This window comes from Triticum aestivum, chromosome 2B (assembly GCF_018294505.1).
Source record: "Triticum aestivum cultivar Chinese Spring chromosome 2B, IWGSC CS RefSeq v2.1, whole genome shotgun sequence".
In the NCBI taxonomy this organism is placed as follows: domain Eukaryota; kingdom Viridiplantae; phylum Streptophyta; class Magnoliopsida; order Poales; family Poaceae; genus Triticum; species Triticum aestivum.
In genome coordinates this window covers 26635108-26645306 of record NC_057798.1, presented here as the reverse complement: position 1 = coordinate 26645306, position 10199 = coordinate 26635108, and the positions used below count along the sequence as shown (strand labels likewise).

Genomic DNA, 10199 nt, shown 5'->3' with positions numbered 1-10199 from the left:
GGAAATACTTACCGTAGTTGTGCTTCATCATCCCTTCCTCTTTGGAAAAATACCGACGCATATCTAAGCCACGCTAGTCACTCATTACGATTTGTTTCCATATGATGCTACATTTTAAGATAATAAAAGCACCTTTTATCAAAAAATGCCAAGTCCTGGTTTTTTTTGTATTTTTACACATGCCGCTCTAGCAACATCGGGCATGCGAGAGTCCATGAAGAGCGAACACAGGTATTTCCAACATGCAATGGAAAAACAATTGGGTGTCTTGTCTTTGTAAGGGCATCTCCAAAGCGAACTGTCAAACCGCATGTGACCGTTCAGACTGCGCGGTCCGAACGTGTTTAGCCATCCAATGCGGTCAAGTATCGGTCCGCCAAGTAGTCCGTACGCACTTTTTTCCTCAAACCCGAGACAAATTGGGGGTGGGGTGGGGCGGTTTGCGGGATTTCGAACAATATATATGTAGGAATCTGACACCCCTGGTCCACCCAAAACCCCATCCCTCCATCCTCCTATTTTCTCTCCTTCCATTTTTCTCTCTTGCCTTCGCCGCTACTCCACCACCCCGGCTGCCCTGCCACACGCATGCCAAAACTCGATGAGTATTTTACCTCCAACGATACACCCAGGCTCCACGCCGCTTCTCCTCCGCCGCCGTTCCACACCTCTCCTCTCATGTACCATCCGCTCCTACGATACTCACCATGCTCAACAACTGTTCGGTTGAATGCTGATGCTAAATATTTGTGTCCCTTCTTCCTTGAAGCAATGGATTCAGATATGGAATACATATACGAGCATTGTGTTGAGTTGTCTGATGGCTTGTCCGACGAGGAGGACTACACAGATGAGACCGCGATGATGTAGGCCGTCCTTGCAGACGCGGAGCGTGCGGAAGAGGATGTTCTCAATTTCAAGGGATCGATCAAGTGTCATAGGGTGCTCAACTGCAACAGGGCACACAACCATTTGACGTTGCTGGACGACTACTTTACCCCCCATGCCCTCTTCACTGACAATTTTTCCGACGCTTTTGGGTGCGCAAAAATGTATTCGATCGTCTCTACCATGGTGTTGGGTCCTTTGATGACTACTTCATCTTGAAGAAGGATGTCATGGGAAGGATTGTGTTCTCTTGATACGAGAAGTGCATGGCCGCACTGCGGATGCTTGCACACAAGATGGCCGTTGATTCATGGAACGAGTACCTACGAATGTTTGAGAGAATATGCAGAGATACCATGGTCAACTTTGCAACTGTTGTGGTTGAGATGTTTGGACCTCAGTACCTAAGAGAACCAACCGTCGCAGACACCGACAGGATATTGGCAATCTCGGAAGCAAGAAGGTGGCTAGGTTTGATAGGATCTCTTGACTGCATGTACTGGAAATAGAAGAACTTCCCAATAGCTTTACAAGGACAATATCAGGGTCATGTTAAGAAGCCCACCATCATTCTTAAAGCAGTTGCATGATAGGATCTTTGGATTTGTTGGCATGCTTTCTTTGGCATGCCCAGGTCTCACTATGACATCAATATGTTGCAGTGATCACCATTGTTTGCTAGTCTGACCGAAGGAAAAGCTCATCCCTACCACTATACTGTCAATGGGCATGAGTACGACATGGGCTACTATCTGGTTGACGGCATCTATCCTCCGTGGGCTACCTATGTCGACAACATCTCTAACCCAATTGACTAGCAAAAGTCTCACTTTGCCCAAAAATAAGAAGCAGGTATAAAGGATGTTGAGAGGGCATTTGAAGTTATGTGGGCACGTTTTGCAGTTATTCGTGGACCTGCTAAACAATGGGATCTGGAGACCTTTTAGGAGGTGATGACATGTTGTATGATCATGCACAACACGGTTATGGAGGATGAGGGTGAGGATGTTGCCGTGGGTCTTGAATTTGACAACATGGGTAATCATATCGAACTTCCAGACTAGAATCCGGGCACATTTCAAGAGTTTGTTCAATACATCAACAAATTCGGCATCGAGTAACTCATGAGCAAGTGAAGGAAGATCTGAATGAGCATCTGTGGGCGGTTAAAGGAGAGAATAATATTTGAGTGTAATATTTGAACTTTTTACAATTAGAACTATTGCTGCATTTAAACATTCGAACTATTCTAAACTATGTATGCAGCTATTTGAGTGTGCGGACTTTAGAAGAAATGAGACCAGATGTATACGGATAGCTTTGGATGGCCGGTTTCCACATAGTACGTGCCCGAGGATGAATGCGATGTGTGTTTTGCGGGTTAGCGTTGGAGATGCTCTAAACAGCCCAATGAAAAATATCCGGAGGCACAGATGATCACGTCCATGCACATGGATTTATATCCTCTATTTGTTTACTTCCATGAGCCTTGAGCAGAGTGAAGATCTTACCCAGCTGTGAGCACAGAGCACAAGGGGCTCGCGTGATGCACAAGGTGTACGTCCGTCCTCGGTTATACTACAACGTGAAGCGTTGCCCATGCCTTCATTTATTGCTTGCCGGATACACAAGCCTGACTCAGCACCGATTCTCTGGCTTGGCGTGCGCTCTAAGAGACGGAGGTGTCACGTATCCTAACTTATCTGCTCTCGGAGACGGAGGCATCCTCACGCAGTGGCGGAGCTAGGATTGGACCAAGCCCCGGGCCAAAAAAAATTCGCCGCGAGGGAAAATCTTAACACCCATAAGGCTTTTAGTTACCTTATTAAAAGATACCCCATACAAAATATGGCTCGGTTGCATTAAAAATTTATTATTTAAAATTAATGCTTAAAAATACAATGAAATAGATAAAAACTTCAAAGAACGGTACATGATAAAAAAGAGTACCGAATCAATGGTTTGCTTCATCAGTGCCTCACATAACCTCATCAAAAGCGGAAGAAGAGTCAACACCTTCAAGGCATTGAAAGCAAAATATCATAAGAGAAGTCATAAACTTTCAATTGGTTTTCTAAGATAGGATCAGCTTCAATATCACCTTTATGGAATTGACCAAGGGCACGAGCAGGAATACCATGATTGTTTCTCTCTCCAGTTGACATTGCAGGTGGGTTGCTTGAAGTCTAATGCGGTGGCCTCATTTCTACAGTTGTTTCTGTTTCTGGTGTTGATTCAGTTTCCTCGGCCACTTGATTCCCTCCATCTGAAATGATAGGTGTAGACAGCCCCGTTGCGAACACCGGCGAAAAAAATGTCTTCATCTTCTTTGTCTACAATATATAAAATGAAATTGACAATTACATCAATTTGGGTTCAACAATATCATACATATATGACTGGATACAAAAGAACATCATATAAATTTCAGTTTAGAGCAGTTTGTACACTGATACAACTTATGCGAATAGAACATGGTACAAGTAGAAAGCATCACAGAAAATTAGAAGCTATACCGCAACCGACAATGAAGCAGCGCCACGCAGGAGAACAACGAACAGGAAGGCAAAGACGGGCAGAAAGTGGGTGGGCCGGGGGCGGAGCCACGACGAATGGCGGCGCGGGCGCTGGTGTCCCTGCTGCTCCTTGAGATCGATCGTGGCGTCCTCGTGCGTGCGACTCGGCGGGCGTCGGCGGCCGCGCGATCGTTTGGTCTCCTGTGCCTCGTGCGTGCTGGATCGTGGGGTGTGTTGTTGCCGTACGTGCGTGAGCAGTCCATCAAGCCTTTGGGCCTTCTTCTTTTTCACTGGGCTACGCCCCGGGCCTGCCAAAAATTCTATATAACTATAGCCTATTAATTTTTCCACGCCCCGGGCCTGGGCCCTGGGTGCCCGGGGCCCAGCTCCGCCCCTGTCCTCACGTATCTGCTAGCTAATGTCAGGGTTAAAACTGAGCTAGCTAATGTGTGCATGGTTCTTTTTTTTTAAAGACCCAACACTTTATGGCATTTCATTGATTTAGCAGAAGAGTGCGGAATACATAGTTCGATCAAGTGATCTTTTGAGACAACTACCGCGGTGCCCAGAAACCTAGTCCCGACTGTTCACCAACTATGCTAATTTCTTGCGTCAATCGCCCCAAAGGGTACTCAAAACATTTGGGCCCAGCCAAATTCAATAGTTCCATGTTGTGTCTGATTTTGCAAGCACTTCGGCCATCGAAGCGATCTTGTGCCTGAAAGTGCATGAGTTTCTCTCTTGCCAAATTTCCCATGTTATAAGGATTAATAGGGACCTAAGAGCCCTCCTTTCTTGCCCGGCAATTGCTTGCTGTGAGATTACTTTGAGAATTTCTGGGGTGGTTCTTGCACTGTGCCGATTCTCATGGTTTAGGGCTCCACATCCTCTCCCTTTTTTGACAGCATTCCGAACCTGCATGGTGACCGGACAACTCCAGAAGAGATGAGTCGATGTTTCTAGGCTTTGGAAGCAAAACAAGCAGAAGTATCCGGTTTCCCATCCGCGCCGCTGCACCCTGTCATTGCAACAATCAATCTTGCAGTAGAAGCTAGAGTGTGAATTGCAAAAAACCACCACATTTGAAGTTCACTTCCGCAATCGCCACCACATTACTTGCGCGTCCCAAAAATCTACCTGTTTTCTTACAAATTTTCTCAATAAACACTAATGAACGATTCGGCGATTTAACCCAATTTTTGACAGAAAGGGCCCGCATGTAAGCGCTGACATGGCATAAAAGGGTCAACACCGTTTGTTGACCACTAAGTTAGACATTGGGCCCACCAATCATCAGCTGAACATACAAAGGGTCCCTGAAAAATGTCATAAAGCACCCTAGAAACAAAATCAGATTACAATTGGATCCCTAGGAGGGTTGCCGTGAGCACGTCACCGCCGGAGGGGAGATGAGCAATGGTGGAGGGGCTCGGAAAGCCAACTCCGGCGACCACATCCGCCGCCACGGGCGAGGAGAGCGGCGGTAGGACATGCAACTCTCCGGTCGGCGCACCAGGGCAGGTTCCTGGTGGCGGCGACCCGGGGTGTGGTGGCCGCAACATGCGTGGTAGCTCCTCGGCGGGCACCTCGGCCTCGATCAGGAATCGCAACATCGCCGCACAAGCTCAAGCACGCCCCCACCCCCATGGTCGGACGCTCCAATAGCACCGGACCAGCGTGCGCGAAGCCGGATATCGGCGGCGACGAGCTCGTGGGCGTGAACTGGAGACTGGCAGCGAGTTCTGGGGCGTGAGCTAGAGATCGGCTCGCCGCACGACATAGAGGAAGAGGACGGAGCTCGCCGGGGCAGGGGGAGGGGCCGCATCACGAGATCCGATGTGGGGCTGCGCGGGGCGGTGGATCTCGCCGACGCTGGGAGGGAGAAGAGGTGGTGGATGGTGGAGGGGGCGGAGCATGGCAAGAGAGGGGCTAGGCGGCGCCGACCATCAAGTGTAGTACGCGGTGATGACTTCAGAGAGATGGGGATCATGGGGAGGGAGGGGATCCTGACGAACAGTCGACGCTGTTTTCTTTAACTTTTAGTGCCACATCAGCACTTACAAGTGGGCCCTACTGGTCAGAAATTAGATTAAATCGTCCAAATCGGTCATTAGTGTTTATTGAGAAAATTTGTAAGGAAACTGGTAGATTTTTGGGACGCGCAAGTAATGTGGTGGCGATTGCGAAAGTGAACTTCAAATGTGGTGGTATTTTGCAATTCACTCGAAGCTAGAAGAACATCTTAAGTCTCTCCGGCGACCTGGGTTTCCTAATGACTGCCCGGAATTCCGAGGCTGGCGCATCCTGGAACTGCATAAGGTAGGCAAACTCAAATTACATGTATTAAGATAAAATTTAATACATGTCTTGCAACCTAGCTTTCCTTTGCGTTACTGGGATCATTAATACAGCACATGCATGCAAGAAAGCTGAGTGGAGGTCAGTGTCATTATGACTACATGCATGCAATTATATAAACAAATTGCTAGTACGAGAAAACATTATTAATCTTTGCCTCCTTTACTGTTAGTGGTCTTGTATAAATGTAAAATGTATATTCTATAGTGGCCTTGTATAAGTAAATGGAGGGGGTACGTACCAACATTAATACACATAAGATTAGGTGTTCGAATAACCAAATCTATGAGCAGAGGAGTGTGCCAGTAAAAGCATAGAGCATATTGTATATGTAAATTGATGGATGCTAGTTGATATACAATTGTCAAGTACAGAGTACTATGTCAAATTGGGCCAGGAAGTATGTTTTTTATTGATTTATGCTTAAACGCTAAATGTGGCATAGCACGCTATAGCTACGCTATATCATTTCAAAGCTTTTGGCCGAGCCGCCGCTAAGAGGCTTAGGGCCATATTTAAATCTTCGTTTGGCACTCAATATGTTTATTTATTTTTACAAAGGTCATGCCTGTTTTTTCTTGTCAAATATCATGTTCTCAAATGTTTTTAGGTACTAACTAATAATTAATGTAATAGCAAGGAAGTCAAATATCGATCAATAATTTCCAAAATATTTAGAGCACATAGCACAAGGGGCTCGCGTGATGCACAAGGCGTACTTGCGTGAACTTTGAGCAGAGTGAAGATCTCACCCTGATTGTGAGCACAGAGCACAAGGGGCTCGCGTGATGCACGAGGTGTACGTCCTCGGTTAGTTATACTACACACATCACAACGTGAAGCGTTACCCTGCCTTCATTTATTACTGCCACCGTATCTGAGATCCGGTGATACACGAGCCTGAGTCAGCACCGATTCTCCGGCTCGGCGGTGGACAATATCATATATATGATCCCATTGTCCGATGATTTCTAGCGTGCGCTCTAAGATAGAGTGATTCCTTTCCGTGTGCATGCTACGGTGTTCGTGATGCACATGGCTGAGATCCCAACATGCACAAGACACGTGGCATGTTTCCATCCATCTAGTGCTGACATGCATGCCGCCATTGCCCTAGCATCCATCTAGTGTCATTGCCCTAGCTAGCTCCCATGATCTATAAATACCACTCCCAACCTTCGAGTTCTCACACACAGCGACCTACTATCTCATAAGCCTATAGCACTGGTTGAGCCAGAGCTAGCCACACCCAACTCCGCCATGGCGAACCCCTCCAATTTCCAGATCACTCCCCGCGCCGCGATCATGGAGAGCAATGAGCTCAACTTCCGCAGCCTGTACCTGTTCCACACTTCCCTCGGCGCAAATCAGACCCAGTCCACGGTAATAGACCCGAATGCCACTACCGGTTTGGGTCAGACGGCTGTTAACAACTGGGCGATATGTGATAGCCCTAGCCCCGGTGCCACCGTCGTTGCACGCGCACAGGGCCTGCATATCTATGCCGGTAACTGGCAGAATACTTTCAGCATAACCTTTGAGGTTGAAAGGTACGTACGCATATAAATATAAATGCAAGGTTATATATCTTTGCCTAGAAATGCATCTTCATGTGGATTAGTTAAGCTACATTTGATTCTATTATTAGGTGGTATTGCATATTTCAGTGCATGATACAGTTGCCAACCATCTGTGGACATGATACAGGTTTAAGGGGGTCAACGCTTCAGGTGATGGGGATATCTGTTGAGGAAGGTGAGTGGGCTATTGTTGGTGGGACAGGACAGTTCGCAATGGCAAACGGTGTCATATACAAAAAGTTCCATGAGCAGAGGAGCGATGGTAACATCATAGAACTCACTGTCCACGCGTTCTGTCCCGTGCTGAATGGCTCGCCGGTGAGATGAATATGCATAGAAATATTTACTTATTCATTTATTTTTAATTAGGAGATATTGCTATTTTTCTCCATAGAAATATTCATTGATTTTTGTTCACACCGATCCTTTTCATTTAAGCAAACATCACATGGTTATTATATCTTGTAGAGCCTTCTCACAAAGCTTGGACCATGGGGTGGAAGTGGAGGGTCGGATAAAGACATCGTTGAGGCACCAAGGCGTCTAGAGAGCATCACAGTTAGCAGCGGCTTGATTGTTGATTCAATCAAATTTTCTTATGTTGACCAAGCTGGCCAGAAGCACACAGGTGGACCCTGGGGAGGATCCGGAGGAAATCAAAACACGGTTCGATCTCTGAATTGACTTTTATGTGATTTTCTCAATTCCATATGTAAGCAACTCAACACTTCTTTTTTCTTTTGCTATGCAGATCGTACTCGGGGCTTCTGAGTTTGTGAAGGAAGTCTCTGGGACACACGGCATTTTTGACAAAGACCAACACCACATAATAACGTCACTGAAATTCATCACCAATGTGAAGGCTTATGGGCCTTTCGGAGAAGCAAAGGGAACCCCTTTCACCATACCTGCGGAAAAGAATAGCAGCATAGTGGGCTTTTTCGGGCGTAGTGGGATATATCTCGATGCGCTTGGTGTCTACGTGTCCAACTCTAGCTAAGCAATAGCGGCTAATGTTCTTATTTTCGGCGTTTGTTTCTCAATTCAAATAAGAAGATGAGATTGTTGTCCTTTCTCATCCAGAAGATCCTATGTAGCCACCCGGACTTTTAGGTCCCTTTGTTGTGATGAATAAAAATATCAGTTTTTCTTATATATGTGTGATGTGTTTTCTGTATGTGTCTTGCTTGGGATGCATGTGACGTGATAACTATAAGAATTGAGTGAAATAAGAAGTGCATGCGTGCGTGCGTGCGTGCGTGGCGCGTTCATATCCTCAAAATTATATGCTAGTTCTTGTGGTTGCTCCATATGGACACGAACATCCGAACAAAGGAAAGACCACATACATGGCCTATTAGTGCTTGGACTCCTAATCTCCTATTAGACTACTACTTGAATGCACGACATGGCATATTAGCCACACACAACTACTAACCCACATACCAACTAATACATGTAAATTAACTAAACAGACAACAATCAAGATTATGCTAACAATGGGAACCAACAAACGAGTTTCAATAGAAAGAATCTTCTTGGTGAGTCCGTAGCTAGTAGGAGCATTTCTAGCTCTTCCCAAGAAGATTCATCTCCCCAAAACGGAACTTCTATGAGTTAACACCACCGAGTCCTTCCCATTAAAATTCTAGCCCCATTAAATATGATAAGTTTACCCATAAACCGAATCCATCCTACTCAAATTTGAGGAGCTCTTGAAACCCTCTCGGGACAGTAGTAGTTTATGTAAGTTATTATCAGCAAATTACATAGTAGTTTCATATTAATTTCATGTACAGAAGATTGTGTGCGCTTGGAAGAGGAGGGCAGGGCAAACTTTATCATTGCCACTGCAAACAACATGAGCATGTCAATGCTAGCGGCAACAACAACCATCAATCGTTGTGGCTCTAGGCGACACAGGTTCTACCATTCTAGTGGCAACAATATCCCGTAAATAGGGAACTAACCGGTAAATTTCTATTTTAATCATATTTTGGAATTTCTATAAAAATGTAATAATATTACAAAAGGCTTGCTCTTGTACTGTACCAGATCCGACAAGGGAGCCTCCAACACCGTGAAACATAATCTCCAACCTAAATCTTCCAAGGAAGGTGTGCGTGTTTCTTTGGAGCTCTCCACATGAAAGTAATCGAGGTAAATACAATTTGACCTCTCTGCAGCCGATTGGATGAAGATGGAGGGCATGCTTTCCTTCCCCAATTGTAAATATGTGACTTGTGTTTTCATCTTGTAGAGGTCGGGGTCAACCCCCTTTTTGAAGAAAGAAAAATATATCTCGTCAGTTGTGCAAAAATCATGCAGATAACTTTGTCGATTTAGAGTTTACGCTATGATGTTTGTTCTGCAACTTTCACTCTAATGTGGAACATATGGGATGCCCGGGTTATTGTTTAATGTAGGAGAAACAATGCAGCTGACCATGTCACTTGTCATTGCCATTGTATCTTGGATGCGCTAACTGAAGGAGTTATGTGATGTCCCGTCAAAGAAGTCTGAAGCTCCAAAATCTATATTGAGGGGTGACAGTTCAATCCACAATTGATGCTTGGACAAATGATTATCGAGACGGATCCTACTATCCATGGGAATGCTTTAACATTTAGTGCTCATAATCTTGCTCGGCATGGTGTGCTTTTGACTGGTTCTCTTGACTTCAAAGTTGTTGCCTCTTGTAATCGAGCATGTAATGTTGTTTCACATGGAGACTGTATGGCCAATAGTTTGTATCACCTACGGTGCAATGGTGTTCAGAGAATCAGTTGGACCAAAAATTGTCTACATCATGGAGTTTCAGCTGGTGCAAAACCATTTCCATCGACAAGATATGGGA

The 10199-nt window shown here is 45.5% G+C and overlaps 1 pseudogene; it reads left to right on the top strand.

The window, feature by feature from the left end:
* The first annotated feature begins 6964 nt into the window (after nucleotides 1-6964).
* On the top strand, nucleotides 6965-8489 carry LOC123040098 (mannose/glucose-specific lectin-like; annotated as a pseudogene).
* Nucleotides 8490-10199: the final 1710 nt, after the last annotated feature.